This window comes from Hippopotamus amphibius, chromosome 15 (genome assembly GCF_030028045.1).
Source record: "Hippopotamus amphibius kiboko isolate mHipAmp2 chromosome 15, mHipAmp2.hap2, whole genome shotgun sequence".
In the NCBI taxonomy this organism is placed as follows: Eukaryota; Metazoa; Chordata; class Mammalia; order Artiodactyla; family Hippopotamidae; genus Hippopotamus; species Hippopotamus amphibius.
In genome coordinates this window covers 24684630-24706613 of record NC_080200.1, presented here as the reverse complement: position 1 = coordinate 24706613, position 21984 = coordinate 24684630, and the positions used below count along the sequence as shown (strand labels likewise).

Below are 21984 nucleotides of genomic sequence, written 5' to 3'. Positions count from 1 at the left end.
CAACCTCCCCCCGCCTTCAGCCTGCCAGCTGAGGAGGGCTCTGCAGGATGAAGTGGGTGTGGTCAGCCTTTGGTGGAACAGACGAGCTGATGGTGCTAATCCTGGATGTGAGCGTGAAGAAAGGGAAGGGACAAATAGGGTTGTGGGATTTAGCAAATACACAGGATGCCCGGTTAAACCTGAATTTCAGATAGACAGTGTTTTTGCCACCCTGCAGTGTTTAGGACATACTTATGCTAAGTTGTTTGTCATCTATCTGAAATTAAAATTTAACATAGGTAAAAGATGACTTCCAAGTCAGCGCTTGACCTGTTGGTGGGTCAGAAGGGGGTTGAGAATGTTTGTACCTGCAGCCTGTGAAACATCTGGTGGAATCAGCTTGGGGAAGAGACGAGAACTTCAGGAGCTGTGTAAATGGAGAGTGAAGGCTTTTGACCGAGCCCCACCAGGGGTGCACCTACATTTCTAACCCGGTAAGGAGGGAGTCAGCTAAGGGATGAAGACGGTGCTGCCAGGGAGGAGGAGAGGGAGACCCGCTGGCAACCTGGTGGGAAAGGGTGTCCTGAAGACCTTTAAGGGGCAAGGTGAAAGTCAGGAGGGCAGAAGAGTGACCCTGGTGACCTCAGGTGGTAGGTGGGCCATTAGGAGCCACTGTGTACCCTTTGACAAGACTGTTCAGGTTGTGAGACTGCCTTTCCTGATGTGGCTTATTAATTGAGAAATAAGTAAAGTGTGATAAGTCGGATGGGTGCGAAAATATTTCCTTTATCACTGGAAAAGCTGCTGTGAGTGTGTGTATGGCCTGTGTCCTTGGGCAAATGGGCTTTCTGAGATGATTCCCCAAGGTCATACTTCCCTACCCAGTCCTTGGCAGTGTGGGACCTGTAAGGGTCCCTGGTGCAAAGGAGCCCCAGAAAAGAACTGGCTGTGCCCACCCTGTTTCTCCATGCAAAATCACCTACCAGGTAAGGCAGTAGTGGAGAGAGAACAGGAGGGTTAGCACTAATGGCTAACCATGGCACATGTGCCCCTTAGCCCTATTATAACAATAGTGGGTTGGCACTCACCCAGTGTCTCATGCCAGGCATATGCATCAACCCATTTAGTACCCACAGCATTATGGGGTGGGTAGCACCACAGTTGCTTTTTCACAGATGAAAATACAGGCATAGTAGGGGCGGCCAGTCTGCCCTTAACCTTGTAGAAGGTGATGGAGGCAGTTTCTAGAGTCCAAACTCTTCAGCCCTTGAGCGCAGGCACCCACAGAAACTAGAGGTGAGAAAGTAGAGGGGGTGGGTGTAGTCAACTCTTAGGAAGTTTTACTGGGAAGGGGAGCTGAGAAATATCAGGACTGTCAAGGAATTTTAAAGTAAGCAAGAGATTGTCAAGTTATGGGGAATGTGGAGTCTTCCCTGTTTTTGTACCATGTCATATCATATGTCATAGTGGTAATGACTTCTTCTGAGCTATGTCCCACTCAAGTGAGAAGCTGGGCCTCAGTCTCCCTGGCATCCGGTTTATGCCTGGCACCTAATAGATAATCAGAAAATGTGCTTTTTCATCTCCCTCCTCCCTGCCCCTATGCAGATCTGTACCAGGTTATAGGTGGTCCCTGACCTATGATAGTTTGACTTGATTTTTTGACTTTACAATGATGAGAAAGCAATACACATTCAGTAGAAACTGTACTTCACATTTTGAATTTTGATCTTTTTCTGGGCTAGCGATGTGAGGTATGATACTCTCTCATGATGGTGAGCAGTGATGGCATGCTGTATAGCTCCTAGTCAGCCACACGACCTTGAAGGTAAATGACCGATACAGTTAGAACCAGTCTAAACTCATACAGCCATTCTGTCTTTCACTTTCAGTACAGTATTCAGTAAACGACATGAGATATTCAACACTGTATTATAAAATGGGCTTTTTTTGTTAGATGTTTTTGCCCAACTGTAGGTTAATGTGAGTGTTCCGAACACATTTAAGGTAGTTTAGGCTAAGCTGTGGTGTTCAGTAGGTTAGGTGTATTAAAAAAAATGTTTATTTATTTATTTATTTGGCTGTGCCGGGTCTTAGTTTCGGCACACGGGATCTTCATTGCGACATGCGGGACCTTTAGTTGCAGCATATGGGATCTTTTAGTTGCAGCATGTGAACTCTTAGTTGCAGCATGTGGGATCTAGTTCCCTGACCAGAGATTGCACCCAGGCCCCCTTCATTGAGAGCACAGTCTTAGCCACTGGACCCCTCAGGGAAGTCCCCCAAGTGCAATTTTGACTTAGGGTATTTTCAATTTATGTTGGGTTTGTGAGGATGTAACCCCACTGTAAGTCTAGGAAGATCTGTACTTTGTTAGTACTGCAGTTAGGAGATAAGATCTGTATTCACAGTCCTAGGAACTCCACGTCTCCAGGAGGGAGGTCCCCAGTTTCTCTGTGCTTCAATTTTATGACCTGTGTGATAAGAAAAGCTAGGTGTGCTTAGCACAATCCCAGGTTGATAGCCACAATGATCCATGTTAGCAGTTCTCTGAAGCTCAGAATGCAGTGAAGTTCACCATAGGAGGCCTTGACCCATCTTGTGCTAAACAAGGAGGCTCTTTATAAAGACCCCACTGAGGGTTGGGTTTCCCTCTTTGGATATGATTTTGGTAGCCTTCCATACTCTGCCTTGCGTGTAAAGGGGAGATGGGCTTCTAGAGCTGTCATGGTCCTGCCCTGTCGGCAGGGGGCAGCAACCACCAGAAAGCAGGCGAAGTGAGATCTGGGTCTCCAGCTATGTGGGCGTTACTATGTTAATCCTGCTGGACTGCAAGGTTCACCTCCTGGACTCTGGGAAGTGGGGTCTGGGAGCATGGTGGGGTACAGGTTGGGGTCCGTACTCCAGAGTTGAACCCTGTCTGTCCCCACACAGGCCCCTTGCCTCCTTGCACGTCACTGGAATTACCAGCTGTGTGAAAGCTGGGCCAGATGTGCTGGGGCTGGTGTCATTTGAGACCAGATGTTCTGTGCCTGTGATGTGCCCTGTTCTCCTCAGAGCTCACCTTCTTTATTGTCCACCCTGGTATCCTATCCCTTTCCCTTCCTCACCCTCCCTCCATGTTCCCCTCTTGGGAAATCCCGTTGGCTTCTCCCTACCACCATTCCTGTGCCATAGCCTGAACTAAGGGAACCAGGGGACCATTTCCCTGGCTGGCAAAAGTATGTGTGGCTTATTAAGAAATATTTACCAGGATCTTTCCGATTGCAAAACACTGTGGTAGGGCTAGTTACAAACACCAGAAAATATAATACCATGGGTAGGACATGCAGGTAAGGAATGCGGGGATACACATAGCTAATAGGCAATGTAGGGCAGTAAAAAATAGATAACTAAAGAGGGAGGCAATCAAGAGGGCTCTGGGAGGTTAGCTGAGCTGGGGATACTCTGAAGCTCTGAACCAGCCCCTGGCCTTAGGCTAGAGAGGTGGAAGCAGGAAGCCCCATCCCCACCCTGCCCCCCACCTCCCAGCCTTCCTGTCCCCATGCTTCACTCTTCTTTTTTGGCTGCCAAGTGGGGGCTACTCTTTGTTGCAGTGTGTGGGCTTCTCATTGTGGTGGCTTTTCTTGTTTCAGAGCACGGGCCCTAGGATGGATGGGCTTCAGTAGTTGTGGCGCCCGGGTTTAGTTGCTCCATGTCATGTGGGATCTTCCTGGACCAGGGATCGAACCTGTGTCCCCTGCACTGGCAGGCAGGTTCTTAACCACTGCACCACCAGGGAAGTCCCCATGCTTCCCTCTTGTGAAATCTGACATGAGCTCTTCCCACCAAGGCCTGTGTATGCCCCATCTTGGTGTTCTCAGGGCTTGGCATGTGGCACTCTCCACCAAACATCTGCCCTCAGACTTGCTTATACTTGTGCTACTCTTGGCATAGGTTTCCCCCCTGCTTAACCTGGTAGACTTCTGCCTGTGGCTTGAGGCCCAGCTCATGTGGAATTTTGACAGAAGGCCTTTCTGGTTCCCCAGCTCTCCAGCAAGCTCAGAATTAATCCCACCACCCAAGCTCCCCAAGGCTTTTTTCACTTACTGCAGGACCAGCCCAATGTCACCCCTGGGGTCTTCCCTGACTACATCTTACTCAACACCTAACATGGTACGATAGACATTGTGACTATATATCGGTTAATACAGTGACTATGTCATGTATGGTCTAAAGTGGGACACTTGAGGGAATTCGCTGGTGGTTCAGTGGTTAGGACTCTGCTTCCACAGCAGGGGGCATGGGTTTGATTCCTGGTTGGATCCCGCATGCTGCTCAGCCAAAAAAAAAAAAAAAAAAAAAGTGGGACATTTGAGTGTGAGAGGGGGCAGATGTAACCCAGGACTGAAACGCACTGACCATACAGCCCAGAGAGGGCTGTCATTCACCTGTCTCTGCCATAAGGGGCTGTATGCACATTGGATGAGCTGCTTAGCTCCTCTGGGCTTTGGTGTTCCAGTCTGCAAGAAGTGGAGCTGAACTGGGTAGATAACCTCTGAGGTTATCTAAAATACTAAAATTATATGGCCAGTGGGGAAGGTTGGAGCCTATCAGAGGTGTTTTGGTGGAGAATGTGAGACAGTGGATGTGTTTGGTGTCAGAGCATGAAAACACCAAGGCTAGGGTTGAGTAGGGTCCAGCCCAGAAGCAGTAGAGGGCTGCCAGACATCTCTGCTTTGGGCATGAGGTGGTGACATTCCACTGTGGTCAAGGAATTTGGAATTCCTGGCAGTGGTTTCTCCTTCCTAATGGCAGGCAAGTGGTGGTCACAACAAAGCAGGGATATACCAGCTTATTCATCAACATGGTTGGGAAGAGAGGGTGGCAAAATGAGTTTCTTTCCCATTTAGGACAGAGGAACATTTTGATCTGGGATGGAATGAAGATCAGGGCCATGGAGTTTGGTAAGAGACGACAAACTTCCTCAGCTGCTGCTTCATCGCACATGCCTGCTGTGCCACCCTTTCCCTTTTCCTCTCTCCTTATGATTTCCATGATAACATGCAGAAGGGCAGGGTTCTCTTCACATCCAACAGGAGGGAATTTCAGTCATGCCTTCTCCAAAGGTGATGCAGGAATTCTTGCAAGTGTTGGGGGGCTAGGGGAAGAGTGGAGGGAATAATGGAAGCTCCTAGCATGCAGGGCTTCCTGGCAGGAGGCTTTTAGGGCCTGCTGCTATTTAGGGGAGAATGAGAGGTCCTCACTTAACATCACCTCTCCCTTCTAACCTCAGTGTTGCTGCTGTGGTTTTAGCCTCCCACTCTCCTTGGAGAGAGAGGCCAGAAGCCCACCTCCCCTGAACCCCAGAGTGGGAGTGTGTGTTCCTGCTGTCCTCCCATTTGGCATTCTTCCAGCTAATCCTTTTCCAACCCTGCTTCCACGTTGGACAGGATTTCCAAAGCCTCAAATCACAAGCCATCGCTTCTCTCTCAAACAGTTTCACAGCAGAGGAACTGTTGCTACCCAGTAGGAAGGGACCTGTCAATGACAAGAAAGGCATGAGGTGTTAAGATGGTCTCCCTTAGAGAGAGGAAAGCTATGTCTTCACAGCACCAACAAAAACCAAACTCGAGGTTAAAAAAAAAAAAATTGCAGCCTGGTATTTAGTTAACCTGCCATCTTGGGTATATTATTTATTTTTTCTGAATTGAGTTATTTTTTTAAAAAATACATTCTAAAGACACATCCAGAGAGAATGTGACAGGCAAAAAGGCAGAATCTGAAAGACGGGCAACTTGATCTGGATGCATGCATGGAAAGGGGTAAGAGGTAACACTGCCACTAGAGAAGCCACAAGAATTGGAGAAAGTGAAAGAAGTGGAGTAGTAGAAGAAGAGAGATGTGAAAATATAGCGTGTGCACTCAGCTAGAGGGAGGGACCTCAGAGATTAGAAGAGGAAAATACTCCCAGGTGACTGAGCTAGTAGCAGAGATGGTGCTCAGAGGTTCCTGGACAATAATTGAGCCAAGTCAGATTTATAGCCCTCCCTTATCTTGACCTGTCTTAAGGTTCATAGGGGTGGGACCATTCCTGGAGCTGCCTACGTCTGCTGGCCAGAAATTTATGGCTCTGACGTCAGGGAAATCACTGATAAATTGTGTCTCAGATATGCCCAGCCCTCCATTGGCTCCAACCGTGTTTGAGATCCAATAATAGACAACCAGATCCTGTGAGTTGTTAAAAAGCAAAATTCAACTGAGTAAATTTTAAAGACCTTATTGGCTTTATTCAGTGATTAATGAGTCAGGCAGCATCTCATCTAGCAGATCGAAAGGAGCTCCAAGGAGCTGTACAAATGAAAGACTTTTATAGGCAGAAGGGAGCAGGAACAAGGAAGACATACTAGCGAAAAATGCACTGGCTGTGGCAAGATCACCTTCCTTTAGGGGGCTGCAGAGGTCTATCAGGCAGATTATTTCACTAGTGCTGACCAGGTAATTCCTGGTTGACTGGTTTAAAATTCCATTCCTAGGAGAGGCCATAGCAATAATTACATTAAGCATTAAGTCCGTGGGACTTAGCATAAGTGACTACATCTCGAGCCTGTTGTCTTGCTTTTAATAGAGTGAATTCAAGACATAGGCAGGGCCCATGGAAGACAGGGGACAGGGGTTGCCATCCTAGGAAATTCTTGAATTCTTTCTTGGAAGTAGCTATCCTATTACCAGGTAGAAGAGGACCAAGGGGGGTGTGCCTTAGGATGTGTTCAAGGACATCTTGGCAGCTCTGTACCAGTAATTCCATGAGAATTTGTGTGCCTGGAACCCAGTCAAAGCTGAACAAGTCTCTCTCTAACCAAAACAGTGTTGTTTTCTTGAGGACTTTTGGGTCTGGGAATTTTGTGCTTCTTTGTGGGTAGATTCAGTTATGAGCATGAAAATCTCAGTGCAGTGAGGGCAGAAGAAATATTTGCTTATCACCCACCCTTTATTTTAACATGGCTCAATAGGGAGGTATCACCCAGAGACTCTGGCCCAGAGAGGATTCTTTTAGAACACTGGCTCCTAAAGTATATTCCCCAGACCAGCAATATAACCATCACCTGGAACTTGTTAGGAATGCACATTCTCAGGCCCCACCACCCCAGAGATACTGGATCAGAAATTCTGGGAATGGCATCCGGGACCTGCCTAACAAACCCTCCAGGTGATTCTGGAGTCTGAAAATAGGCAGGTATAGGGGATGTGGCAAACACATACAGGGCTGCTAAGACTTGCACTTCATTCACTTTTTATTTGCCAAAGTGAGTTACTTGGCCTAACTTCAAAGAAGTGGGAAGTGCAACTTACAGTGTCCCCTGGAAGAGGGAGTTCTGGGTATTTTAGGCCATAGATAGTGTTAAATAATAAAAATTCATCTGAGTAAATTTTCAAGATCTAATTGGCTTTATTGACTGAATCATGAATCAGGCAACATCTCATCTAACAAGTAGAAAGGTATTCCAATATTGGAAGAATTAATATTATTAAAATGGCTATACTACCCAAAGTAATCTACAGATTTAATGGGATCCCTATCAAATTACCCATGCTGTTTTTCACAGAAGTAGAACAAATAATGCTAAAGTTTATATGGAACCATAAAAGACCCAGAATTGCCAAATCAATCCTGAAGAAAAAGAAAAAGGCAGGAGGCATAACCTTCCCAGGCATCAGACAATACTACAAAGGTATAGTAATCAAAACAGTGTGGTATTAGCACAAAAACAGACACATGGATCAATGAAACAGAATAGAGCCCAGAAATTAACCCTCACATCTATGGTCAATTAATCTTTGACAAAGGAGGCAAAACTATTCAATGGGAAAAGACAGTCTCTTTGGTAAGTGGTGGTGCAAAAGCTGGGCATCAGCATGTAAATCAATGAAGTTAGAACACACCCTCACACCATACACAAAGATAAACACAAAATGACTTAATGACTTAAATATAAGACATGAAACCATAAAACACCTAGAAGACAACATAGGCAAAACATTCTCTGACATAAATCGTAGCAATGTTTTCTTAGATCAGTCTCTTAAGGAGTTAGAAATAAAAGCAAAAATAAATGGGACCTAATAAAACTTACAAGCTTTTGCATAGCAAAGAAAACCATAAACAAAAGGAAAAACCAACCTATGGGCTGGGGGAAAATATTTTCAAATGATGAGACTGACAAGGGCTTAATTTCCAAAATATACAAACAGCTCATGCAACTCCAAACAAACAAAACAAAAACAAACCCCACAAACAACTCAATCAGAAAATGGGCAGAACACCTAAATAGACATTTCTCCAATGAAGAAATACAGATGGCCAATTGGCACATGAAACATGCTTGACATTGATAATCATTAGAGAAATGCAAATCAAAACTCCAGTGAGGTACCATCTCACCCTGATCAGAATGGCCATCATTAAAAAGTCTACAAATAACAAATGCTGGAGAGGGTATGGAGAAAAGGGAGCACTCTTACACTGTTGGTGGAAATGTAAATTGGTGCAGCCACTAGGGAAAACAGTATGGAGGTTCCTCAAAAAAGCTAAAAATAGAGTTGTCATATCATCCAGCAATCCCACTCCTGGACATATACTCAGACAAAACTATAATTCAAAAATATACATGCACCACTATGTTCATAGCAGTGGTATTTATAATAGCCAAGACATGGAAGCAACCTAAGTGTCTATTGACAGATGAATGGATAAAGAAGATGTGATACACACACACACACACACACACACACACACACAATGGAATACTACTCAGCTATAAAAAGAATGAAATAATGCTATTTGCAGCAACCTAGAGATTATCACACTAAGTGAAGTAAGTCAGAAAGAGAAGACAAATACCATATGATACCACTTACATGTGGAATCATGACTCAAATGAACTTATCTATGAAGTAGAGACAGACTCACAGACATAGAGAACAGACTTGTGGTTGCCAAGGGGGAGGGGGAGTAGGGAAGGGATGGATTGGGAGTTTGGGATTAGCAGATGCAAATAATTATATATATTTATAACTGAATCACTTTGCTGTACACCAGCAACTAACACAACATTGTAAATCTATACTTCAATGAAATAAATTTTAAAAAACGTTAAAACATTAAAAAAGAACAGAGCCCAAGGAGCTGTTACAAAATGGAAAGCTTTTATAGGCAGAAGGGGAAGTGATAAGGAAAGAGCAGATTATATGTTCCTTTCAGAGATGGAACGGTCTGTGTGGTGAGTTACCTTGTTGGTGCTGAACAGAAAATTCCAAATTGACTGGTTAAGACTACATTTGTGGGGAAGCGTCAAACTGCAGTTAGGTTAGGTATTAAGCAATGGTTTGATGATGCGGGATGTGGCACAAGTGACTCCATTTTAGGCCTGTTTCTTTTTAACCATAGGAAAAAGTAGTAGCCATAAACATTATCAAGAAGGTGGAAGAAGCTTGGGTTTGCTTTTTCTATTTTCATAATGTATTTCTGAACAATAGGGTCTTTGGACCATAAGCACCGTGCCATTATAATTTCTTGGTTTTATCTATTAGGCCTAATTAACATTTCCCCAATTGCCTCATAAATTCCCGATTTATAGTGGTCTTCAGGGTCTAAACATTGCATTGGGGATGTTAAGTGGCTTTAGTCTGGTTGGTGTCTATGAGGTTGTCATTTCCACTGATCAAGTGGGAACATTATTAACACACCGTGAAATAAAATTTGTATTTTATGGCAAGACAAGAAAAACTTAAACATAAAAAATTTTCTCTGACCTTTGGCCTCCTCTTTCCACTCACTGTGCATTGTGTGTGAGAAATGGAATATTTCCTGCCATGTCAGTAAACAAAGGATGCTACAGTTATCAGCTATTGCAGCCACCACTGATGGTGAACTAGTGAGCCCTGAGGGAACTCAGGAAAGGAAAGAAAACCTGCTATCAAGCAGCCGTCAAACTTCAGTCACCCCTTATGGTGAGCCCTGAGGAAACTCAGGATGTAAAAGCACAGGATACTGGTCCCAGAGAGCTGAGATGCATATCAAAGGAATGAATTCAGTGAGTGCAGACTCTTGTAACTTCCCATACATAGAAAAGCACTAAATTCCTTAACTTGCAATTTCTAGTTTTCTTTTTTTTTTCTTTTTTTTTTAAATTTTTTTAATTTTATTTATTTATGTATTATTTTTTGGGGGGTACACCAAGTTCAATCATCTGTTTTTACACACATATCCCCGTATTCCCTCCCTCACTCTAGTTTTCTTTAATTAGCAATAATCTTTTGACATTCCTGACTACGGGTCCTTTGTTGCAAAACTCCTATATATCCTAGCTTCCCCTTTGCCTCTTTGGAGAAGTTCTCTCAGGGTTACTTGAGATGCTACCTCCTGGGCTTGAAGTGCTAAAAATTCCTGCCAAATAAAACATAACTCTCAACTTTTAGGTTGTGAACAATTTTTTGTTGACAGTTATGGTGACCATGAAGGGGCCAGAGCAGATTCCTCTCCTCCTGAACTCTATGAGGATCCAGAACCTTGGTACCAGCAGAGGCCTCCTGTATCCATCTGCCTCCTCAGGGAGTCCAGATGAATTTGGTTGAGTCTCAGTTCTAGGATCTCCTGTTATAGGTTGATGATCCTAAGTTTTATTCAGTAGGGGAATAGTTTATCCTTGAAACTTGGTTTTAAGAAGTGGTACCTGGGTTATCCTCAGTAAAAGGACTGGGAAGATTTTGCTCAGTTTAGGCAATGAATGGGTTATCCTTACTGAAAGGCACTGGGAAGATTTTGCTTGAATGGGTTATCCTCAATAAAAGGCACTGGTAAGACTCAGTTTAAATGCTGAGTGGTTATCCTCAGTTTAAAGACTGGGAAGACTTGGCTCAGTTAAACACTGAGTAAGGTGGGACTGAGTTATTATGGGGAAGAATGGCCTGTCATTTTTCCTTGAATTGGCTACCTTAATAGAATTTGTCGAAATAAAAAGTGAAGCCATACGAGAGCTTCCAAGCTCCAAAGAAGGGACTCTCTCCTCCGGGCCAGTAATGGCTTTCTCAGGCAACTGAGAAACTTGCAGGAGTGGTGGAGGCAAGTCCTCATGCCATGCAGCCATCCCTTAGGGAAACACATTCATTTAATTAACAACCTGCTTAACTAGGGACATGCATAAGAACTGACCATTCCTAGGTCTGAGCATCCGTGGTGGTCTTATATACCACCAGGGCAGAACCTGAGACATGTAAGAGGGGCTGAAACAACTCTGGGGCCAAACCTAGAGGAGTTAATCTCTCAAGCAGCACATTGGCCCACCACAGGATCATCACTAGCAATTTATTTCAACAAACCAACTTCAGAATGGGAAATAAAGATTTCAAAATAAAAGAAAAAGGAATAACAGATTGCCAGCCTCCAACTAATACCCCAGTCAGGTTAATGTACGTACAAAATGTACAAGTATTTACTTAATTGGAAATGAAGGGAAATCTCCCTCTAAAAATGAGGGGGCTCTTCTATTGTGCACACAGTTAAAGTAAGTTTAACAAGCTGGCTTGGTAAAAATATCTTTTCAGAATTCTGACTTTAAACAAAGGCCTCTGAGGGGAACTTGCATTTCCCTGTGTCTTTGAGATGTAAATGTTCTAGCTGATCTTCCTAAGATGTTCTCTGTGTGTGTGTTTTGAAAACTTGACCTCTGCCATGTTTTTTTTGAGAGTAAACCCTCTGGATTTTACTTAGGTTACATCCTCCCTCACTGTCTTATGGGAAGCCTCTTGTGTCTTATTGGTTTGAATCGCTATTAATATATATTTTATTAATGACCAAATGATGTATCCTTTTAAATTGGAGAAACTAATAAATTGGTAAACTTGGAGCACTCTCATTATAAACAGATGTTTTATTGGTAACTATAAAAACAAAAATTAAATAAGGTGGAAAAAATATATCTAATGATTAATCTAAGAACTTTAGTTTAAAACAAGTAAGAAAAACCGGTTTGGGAAGCTTCATTTGTGGTCCTTGCTTCCCCTTAAAGGGTCTTACAGATGCTAATAAAAACATTAGAATAATATTAACAGAAAAATCTGGTAAGGAAAGTCTAGATACTATTTCCAACAAGGTAGAAAATTTAAAAGGAATTATCTCAAATGAATAAAGAAATAATTAGATGGTTATTTAAAATGGAATAAATAAAACAGACATTTATGTGATTAAAACACAAAGTTTCAATATTTCTACACTATCTAAGGTTAACTGGGCCAAAATGGACCCCTTACTGGTCCCCAACATTAAAAGCCAAGCAAGTCCATTCTATTTACTACAGTTTTAAAATATATATTTAAGAGGCTAGAAAAAAAATTTACACTGAGTTGCTTGACTGATCTCATATGGCCTCAACCTGCAGTGGCTTGAAGCAGAATTTCAGTTCCCAGCTAGAGACTGAGGTCAGGCAGCAGCAGTGAGAGCACTGAATCCTAGCCACTAGACCACCAGGGACCAGGGGCCAGTGACAAGGCCCTGGCTTGTCAGCTGTGTAGAAATGAATTTCCACATAGAGATGGAAATTGACGAAGCAAATAAAATGTTTATTAGGAGGAAAAGAGTACAGTACATGTGGATAGACACATGGGTGGGCTCAGAGAGAGAGTCGCGCCCTCGTGGTAGTTTGAATCACTTTTATGGGGCACTTCTTCCAGGTTTCCTTTGACCAAGCATCTTGCTTTGCCTGGTTCTGAGTCTGTATTTGACATATCTCAGGGTCCTCCCCTGTGTGCGTGCACATCTCTCAGCCAAGATGGATTCTAGCGAAGAGGCATATGGGTAGTTGATATCACTTACTGTGGGGTGACGCCCCCTCCCTTTCTGACATCCAACGAGCCTTTCTGCACATGTGTAGTCAGGGAGGTCTCCTTGACTTCAAGAAGGAAGAATATGTGGTCTTTTATCTCTTATCTGGGCAGGGCCCAGCCTCCTCCATCATCTTACTTTTATGGAGTTTCTGTCCACAGGGGAGAAACTGTTCAGCCTGAGGTTCATCTATCTCCTGCCTCATGACCAGCAATTATCTGGGGTGTCAGTTATGCCAAACAGCCTGAGTTCCTCAACTCAAACCCCCTCTGGGGATCCCAGAGTCTTATTAATATAAAAGTAGATAAAATGGACAGGGAATAAAAAGAAAGAAAAACTTCTAAAACTCTTCTTGTAAGATCAAAGATTTTTTTTTATAAATTTATTTATTTACTTATTTTATTGGCTGTGTTGGGTCTTTTTTTTTTTTTTTTTGCTGTGCGCAGACTTTCTTTTTTTTAGTTGTGGTGAGTGGGGGCTACTCTTTGCTGTGGTGCATGGGCTCCTCATTGCCGTGGCTTCTCTTGTTGCAGAGCATGGGCTCTAGGTGCATGGGCTTCAGTAGTTGCAGTACATGGGCTCAATAGTTGTGGCTCACGGTCTCTAAGGCACAGGCTCAATAGTTGTGGCGCACGGGCTAGTTGCCCTGCAGCATGTGGGATCTTCCTGGAGCAGGGATCGAACCCGCGTCCCCTGCATCGGCAGGCAGATTCTCAACCATTGCGCCACCTAGGAAGCCCAGATCAAAGATTTTTGATTGGATCCTAATGAAAGTCAAAGGTATAAAAGCTGACAGAATTGAGATGAAAGTGTATAAATTGGTATATTTAAATGGGCTTTGTATAAGATGGTTACATCTCTTGTTTAATTATATCGTGGGGTAGGCATGTTTCACTGGGAAGTGTTTCCTGTGCATGGTATTATAAGACAAGGCATATGTCTGCACATTAGGAAATATTAATTAAACATACTAAAGGAAACCAATATGTTTACCTGAGCCATACAAATAAGTAAAAACTGGGAACTAACATTCAAGAGCTAATAAAAATAAAAATAGTGATTTTGCCCTGAGTTTAACTTGTAAACTCAGAATGAAGTTCATTCCTGAATGCCTTATATAAATTTTGAAGCCATGATTAAGTAAACTCTAAAGTTCTAGAACATAGAACTCATAAATTTCAGTTTAGTCAGAAATCTTCTCACTGATGTAATATGATAGTTGGACAAATCAATCTTTTAGTATCCTTTAGGTGATAGACCTGTTCTTTGGGGAACTAAAAGCAACTGTCTTTCTCTTGCAAATCTCTTCAAACCAGGAATGTAAATACAGGCCACAAGGACCTAAGACTGAGCCTAATTAGCTCAGTCAGGCAAGACCTGAAACCAAGAGAAAAAAATGACAACAAAGTGGCAGTTTTAAAATTCAAATCACTGAGAATGCTCCTCAGCCAAACTTTACAAATAGTAAAGCTTTAGTCATCGGAGAAAGCAACTTTAATGTATTCCAACTATTATTTGTAAACTAGTAAGTTTATATTGTAATACCTGAGTAAATGTAAATGAGATAAGAACTTTGGGTAAATTCTTTAAAAATAATTATATTTTAGAAGCGTCTACTTAAAATGATCTTTACAGATATTTGGTAACTCAAAGTTCTAGAGTTGTGTTAATTTAAGTGACGGGATTTTATTGAATAGCTAGATAATTAAAAAAAAGATGCTGAGACATCAATTACTAAATAGAGAAACTGAAGGTATTTAGGACTATTAATGAAAATTTCATGTTACCCTGAGATGTTCTCTATAAGAAGACAAATATTTTTAGAGACTATCACTGGTATTTATGTTCACCAATCAACAGAATGCTAATGTAAAAGACAGTTCATAATTGCTTACTTAGTTTTCACTAGAAATTAAGGTTTTTGGGCTTCCCTGGTGGCACAGTGATTAAGAATCCGCCTGCCAATGCAGGGAACATGGGTTCAAGCCCTGGTCCAGGAAGATCCCACATGTCATGGAGCAACTTAGCCCTTGCACCACACTACTGAGCCTGTGTGCTAGAGCCCATGAGCCACAACTGTTGAGCCCATGTGCTGCAACTACTGAAGCCCACGTGCCTAGAGCCCATGCTCCACAGCAAGAGTAGCCACTGCAATAAGACGCCCGTGCACCACAATGAAGACTAGCCCCCACTCTCTGTAACTACAGAAAGCCTGTGCACAGCAACAAAGACCCAATGTAGCCAATAAATAAAAAATAAATAAATTTTAAAAAGCTATTTTAAAAAAAGAAATTAAAGTTTTTAAGAGTTTAGGGTTCTAAATTAAACATGTAATTAAAACTAATAGGAATAACAAGCATTTCAGTGTACAGTAAGAGAGTAAAATGTGTGTTTTCAGTAAAAAAAGGTATGAGGAATGGAATTACATTTTATTGAGGAAAAAATTTACATGGTCAGGGTTAAGTAAATTTAGGTTGAAGTTAAGTAAGTAGACTTTGTTAAGTAAGCTAGTACAAGACTGGAATTTGAACAAAGTTTCTTAGAGTGCTCCTTTTTGATAACAAATTGTGTGAGTTTCTGTGCCCTTAAGAACAGTAAGTCCCCTACATATGAAGAGTTCCATTCCAAGAATGCATTTGTAAGTCCAATTTGTTCATAAGTCCAACAAAGTTAGCCCAAGTACCCAACTAACACAATTGGCTATATAGTACTGTACTGTAGTAGGTTTATAATACCTCTCACATAAATAATACATAAAAAACAAACAAATGCAAAAAGAAAACATTGTTAATCTTACTGTACAGTACCTTGAAAAGTACAGTAGTACAGTACAACAGCTGGCATACAGGGGCTGGCATACAGGCAAGAAGAGTTACTGACTGGAGGAGGGAGAGGAGGTGGGAGATGGTAAACCTCAAGGATCGTCAGCAATAGGAAATGGAGGACAAGCTGCAATTTCACTCATGCCTGACATTGATGGCGCAGGTTCTGGGCTTGAAATAAAGATGCTGTACTAGTGTACTCTACACAGTACTGTACAGTAAAGTACACAAAGCACAGCCACTTGTAGAGGGTGCATGCACCTGCCAATGTATGCCAGACATGTGAACTAACATGTGATTGGACATATGAACACACGTTCGTATCTTTGAAAGTTTGCAACTTGAAAGTTCACAGGTAGGAAACTTGCTGTAATCTTTTTGTGACTTTGGTTAAACAAATAAGTATATTTTCATAAAGACCTATGATCCTGTTGTGTTTTAAAATCTTTTGATATTTTTAACAAAATTCCCAAATATCAAAATCTAGCTAAAGCTCTTTTAGCCTCCAGCTGACTCTGGGAGGCTTCAAAGGAGCATCTCTAAGACATCTCAGAGAGGAATGTTAAATTAAGTTTATTTGGTATGTTAAATTACTTCAGAAACATTGTCAAGTGATTGGAGATGAACCTTAGTGTATGGATGTCATTAATATAGATATTCCGAAATTAATATGGAATCCCTAACATCTGATATGTCCTGATATAATTTTATCCATCACAATTCTAGTTACTATCCTAAAATGTTATGTCACAGGAGTATCCAAGTTTGCTGCTAATTGCATTGTACTCAAATTTTTAACTATGCTATTTTAAGTTTTGTCCTTTATAGGCAATCATTATTTTACACTGATGCTTTTACAAAATGAAGATTTTCAAGAAGACTCATAAAAGGAAATTTTTTTTTAAACAAATATACGTTTCTGGTAGCCTTCAGATAATACCACTGAACTGGGCAACAAATGACAAAACTCTAATGGAAAACCTGATATCCAGATCAATGAAAATCAATTACATGGGACTAAATGAACTGATGAGTATGATTTATAACTTTATGACTTTGGGATATATACTAGCTTTAATCTTTGTTTTTCAGAAAAATCTTTTCTCTTATGCTATGACCTGTAACAAATTGGTAAAGTATACCTTTGTAAATGAAGATGAAACATTTATCTTTTTCTCTCTACCTGATCCTGCCAGAATTTGACTTCTTCAGCTGGCTCTCCTGTGGACTTCACAGTTTATTTTAACTGGATTACAACTAATTATACTAATCATTGTTTCAACATGTTCTTTTTTATCAAATTGTTTATGATTTGTGTCTCCCTGCTGCACTATGACTTTGTCAGTTTTACGAGCTGCATTACTTATATCCTATCTATTTTATGATTGTTTTCTCTTACAGTACTTGATGTGTAACCAGGCTTCCAACAAAATTGATGATGGCTAAACATCTTGAGAAAGTAGGTTACATTTATGACTCATATAATAATTATAATAGTGTGATTTTTGGTATGGGAAGAAGCAACAAGGGAAGACATCTCCTAGATCAAAATAGACTAGTAGGACAGAGGATCCAGAGAATCTTTAATTATCCATATAGCCTAATCTGAAAATTAGCACCTGGAGTGGCATATCAACAAGAATTTTCACCTGATCTGGCATGAGCCTCCCAGCACTGTGGGACAAAAATTGGTCATGACATGTCTCCCAAATATTGGTCGAATTCCTGACCAAGGGGAAGATCTGAGAAATGGAATATTTCATGCCATATCAGTAAACAAAAGATATCACAGTCGTCAGCTATTGCAGCCACCACTGATGGTGAGCTGGTGAGCCCTGAGGGAACTCAGAAAGGAAACAAAGATAACCTGCCATCCAGCAGCCATCAGACTGTAGCCACTCCCTATGGTGAGCCCTGAGGAAACTCAGGGTGTTAAACACAGGATACTGGCTACAGATAGCTGGGGTACATATCAAAAGAATGATTTCAGTGAGCCCAGATCTTGAACCTTCCCATACTTAGAAAAGCGCTAAATTCCTTAACTTGCAATTTCTGATTTTCTTTAATTAACAATAATTTTTGATGCTCCCAACTACCTGCCCTTTGTTGCAAAATTCCTATATATCCTAGTTTCCCCCTTATCTCCTTGGAGCAATTATCTCAGGGTTACTTGAGATGCTGCCTCCCGGGCTTGAAGTCCTAAAAATTCCCACTGAATAAAACATAACACTTGGGCTCCCTAGGTGGTGCAGTGGTTAAGAATCTGCCTGCCAATACAGGGGACATGGGTTCAATCCCTGCCCCAGGAAGATCCCACATGCTGCGGAGCAACTAAGCTCGTGCGCACAACCATTGAGCCTGCACTTTAGAACCCGTGAGCCACAACTATTGAGCCCATGTGCTGCAACTACTGAAGCCCACATGCCTAGAGCCTGTGCTCTGCAACAAGAGAAGCCATGGCAATGAGGAGCCTGCACACCACAATGAAGAGTAGCCCCCCACCACAACCAAAGAAAGCCTGCACACAGCAAAAAAGACCCAACACAGACAATAAAATAAATAAATAAATAAATTTATAAAAAAAAAAAAAAAAAAAACCAAAAAAACCCCCTCAACTTTTAGGTTGTGCATATTTTTTTTAAAGAACTTTTATTGAGATACAGTTAACAGACAATAAACAGCATATATTTAGAGTGTACAATTTGGTATCCCAATCTCCCCATTCATCCCCCCCCAACCCTCCCCGCTTTCCCCACTTGGTGTCCATGTGTTTGTTCTTTACATCTCTGTCTCCATTTCTGCCTTGCATTTCCTCTTTCATAGTTGTTAGCATTTGCCTTATGTATTGAGGTGCTCCTATATTGCGTGCATATATATTTATAGTTGTTATCTCCTCTTCTCAGATTGATCCCTTGATCTTTATGTAATGTCCTTTCTTGTCTCTTGTAACATTTGTTATTTTAAAGTCTCTTTTATCTGATATGAGTATTGCTACTCCAGCTTTCTTTTGATTTCCATTTGCATGGAATATCTTTTTTCCATCCCCTCACTTTCAGTCTGTATGTGCCCCTAGGTCTGAAGTGGGTCTCTTGTAGACAGCATATATATGGGTCTTCTTTTTGTATCCATTCAGCCAGTCTGTGTCTTTTGGTTGGTGCATTTAGTCCATTTACATTCAAGGTAATTGTTGATATGCATGTTCCCATTACCATTTTCTTAATTGTTTTGTTTTTGTTTTTGTAGGTCCTTCTCTTCTCTTGTGTTTCCCTCTTAGAGAAGTTCCTTTAGCATTTGTTGTAGGGCTGGTTTGGTGGTGCTGAATTCTCTTAGCTGTTGCTTGTCTGTAAAACTTTTGATTTCTCCATTGAATGTGAATGAGATCCTTGCTGGGTAGAGTGTTCTTGGTTGTAGGTTCTTCCCTTGCATCACTTGAAATATATCATGCCACTCCCTTCTGGCTTGCAGAGTTTCTGCTGAGAAATCAGCTGTTAACCTTATGGGAGTTCCCTTGTATGTTATTTGTTTTTCCCTTGTTGCTTTTAATAACTTTTCTCTGTCTTTAATTTTTGTCAACTTGACTAATATATGTCTTGGAGTGTTTCTCCTTGGTTTATCCTGCCTGGGACTCTCTGCACTTCCTGGACTTGGGTAGCTATTTCCTTTCCCATGTTAGAGAAGTTTTCAACTATAATCTCTTCCAATATTTTCTCAGGCCCTTTCTCTCTCTCTCGTCGCCTTCTGGGACCCCTATAATGCAAATGTTGGTGTGTTTAACATTGTCCAAGAGGTCTCTTAGGCTGTCTTCAGTTCTTTTCATTCTTTTTTCCTTATTCTTTTCTGCATCAGTGATGATCACCATTCTGTCTTCCAGGTCACTTATTCGCCCTTCTGCCTCAGTTAATCTGCTGTTGTTTCCTTCTAGTGTATTTTTCATTTCCGTTATTGTGTTGCATATCTCTGTTTGTTTGCTCTTTAATTCTTCTAGGTCTTTGGTAAACTTTTTGATCTTTGCATCCAGTCTTTTTCAAAGTCCTTGATCATCTTCACTATCATTATTCTGAATTTTTTTTCTGTAAGGGTGCCTATCTCCTCTTCATTTAGTTGTTTTTCTGGGGCTTTATCCTGTCCCTTCATTTGGTACAAAGTCCTCTGCTTTTTCATTTTCTCTATCTTTCTGTGGCTGTGGTTTTCAGTTCCACAAGATGAAATACTGCTGATACTGCTTGATACTGCTGTCTGCCCTCTTGTGGAGGAAGCTATCTCTAGGTTGTGCATATTTTTTAAGTCAACATGTATCTGCATTATGCATCAACCAAACCTCTCCCATTGGCAGAAATACCTGCCCAACCCTAAAGAGCTACTAGCATCAACAAGACAACTCCTTAGAAGATAACCTACCTTCTTGATTTTGCAAGGAGTCACATGACCCATCACTTCATACTCACAGATTTGGATTGTGTAAACTGTTGATAATATGTCACTTGATGTACAGCCCTCTGTCTCCAAAAACGTATATAAATGTGCTTTGACTTTTATTGGGCAGAACAATTCTCAGAGCTTTCTGAGATGCTGTTTTTAGGTTATAATCCTCAATTTGACTTAAATAAAATTTTCCATTTCTTTCGTAGGTTGACTGATTAACTTTTCATTGACAATACAGCTTCTGAGGGTCTGGGGCCAGAGTCCCTGAGCATCCGTGTCACACTTGGAGTAGTGAGGCCTTAAGTCCTCTCCAGAGCCCCACTGCATTGCATACAAAAAAATTCCTGCTAGCAAGGAGCTGCCACCTAACTATGCATCATACTGCATGGTTTATGTTATTGAAAAGACCCAGGCCTGAGGATTACATTTGTGGACAAAGAATGTCACCTACCATTTCAGTAAAAAAGTAAAGATGTTGTGGCCATAAACTCACCAGCTGCTGCAGCTGCTTTGAAAGTTCACCCTGAGGGGAATTGGAGAAAATCAGGATAATGACCCAAGATCATTAAGGTACATATCAAAGGAATAATTTCAATGAGCCCAGACTCTTACATCTTCCCATACATAGAAAAGCAATAAAATCATTAACTTGAGATGTCTGCTTTTTATGGTTAGCAATAATCTTTTAATGTCCAACTACATTTGTTTTTTCTTCAGCAGAAGCTCCTATATATCCTGGTCCTCTCTTAACTCTTGGAACAGTTCCTCAGAACTATATGAGAAGCTGTATCTTGGGCTTATAATACTCAATAAGTCTGCTGAATAAATCATAATTCTCAGCTTTTAGGTTGTACATATTTTTAAGTCAAAATATTGTGATATTGTGATTTATAAAATAGATGTGTCTGTGTAAATGTGTGTGTGTGTGTGTGTGTGTGTGTGTGTATCCTGTTCCTGGCACAAAGGTCCTAAAACTCTTGGAATTTCCTAATTGGTAGGAGCTATAAAGTTGTCTTTGTTATGTTGAAGAGGTAACTTTTGGAAAGGCCCTAGGTAACCCAAGGCTGGGGGCTGGTTGCCAGGGGAACCAAATTTGTTGTTAGAGAGTTGGAACTTTTAGTCCACTGCCACCCCCAGCCCCAACATCCTAGGAAGAAGAGAGGGGCTGGAGATTGAATTCAATCGTCAGAGGCCAACCATACTTATGTAATGAAGCTTCCATAAAAATCAAACAGAATGTTTAGAAAGCTTCCAGTCTGGTGAATACATGGAGACTGGAGATTCCAGAGAGCATGGAAGCTCTGCACTCCTTCCCACATACCTTGTCCTATGCATCTCTTCCATCTGGTGTTTCCTGAAGTGTATCCTTTTCTAATTCAGTAAGTAAAACATTTTTATCCGAACTCTGTGAGCTACTCCAGGAAATTAATCAAGCCCAAGCAGGGGCCATGGAAACCCATCTGTAACTGGTAGGTCAAAAGCATGGGTGACAACCTGGACTTAGGATTGGTGTCTCAAGAGGAGGTGGCAGCAGTTTTGTAGGACTGCACACTTAACCTGTGGGATCTGATGCTATCTTCAAGTAGATAGTGTCAGAATTGAGTTAATTCCTTAGTGGTGTCAGATAAAATACATATCAGAGGTTTGTTCCTCTAGAAGTTATATTTTGACTTAGAAGAAGCCTAAAATTTTGCAGAATAAATGGATATATTAATAAAATTCTTAGAACTATGTTGATTCATTAAATAAGTAAACAAAGAACCAATTTCTCAAATATATAGCAATATACAATTATTAAGATCCCTATCCTAGGAGACTTCTCATTTCAGCTCAGACATGTAAAGAACTTGGAGTTCTTACACTCCTATCTATACACCAAGAAAAAGCTGGACAAACTGAAAA

General features: G+C 41.3%; 1 protein-coding gene across 2 annotated transcripts in view; it reads left to right on the top strand.

Moving 5' to 3' along the window:
- SH3BP5L (SH3 binding domain protein 5 like) overlaps window positions 1-20282 on the top strand; it is a 33880-nt gene extending 13598 nt beyond the window's left edge. The window contains exon 8 of one of the 2 annotated variants that reach the window (XR_009049148.1): window positions 279-20282. The gene's annotated coding sequence lies outside the window, so the exon portion shown is untranslated. The remainder of the gene's footprint in view (window positions 1-278) is intronic. The other variant, XR_009049149.1, reaches the window with a different exon arrangement.
- Window positions 20283-21984: the final 1702 nt, after the last annotated feature.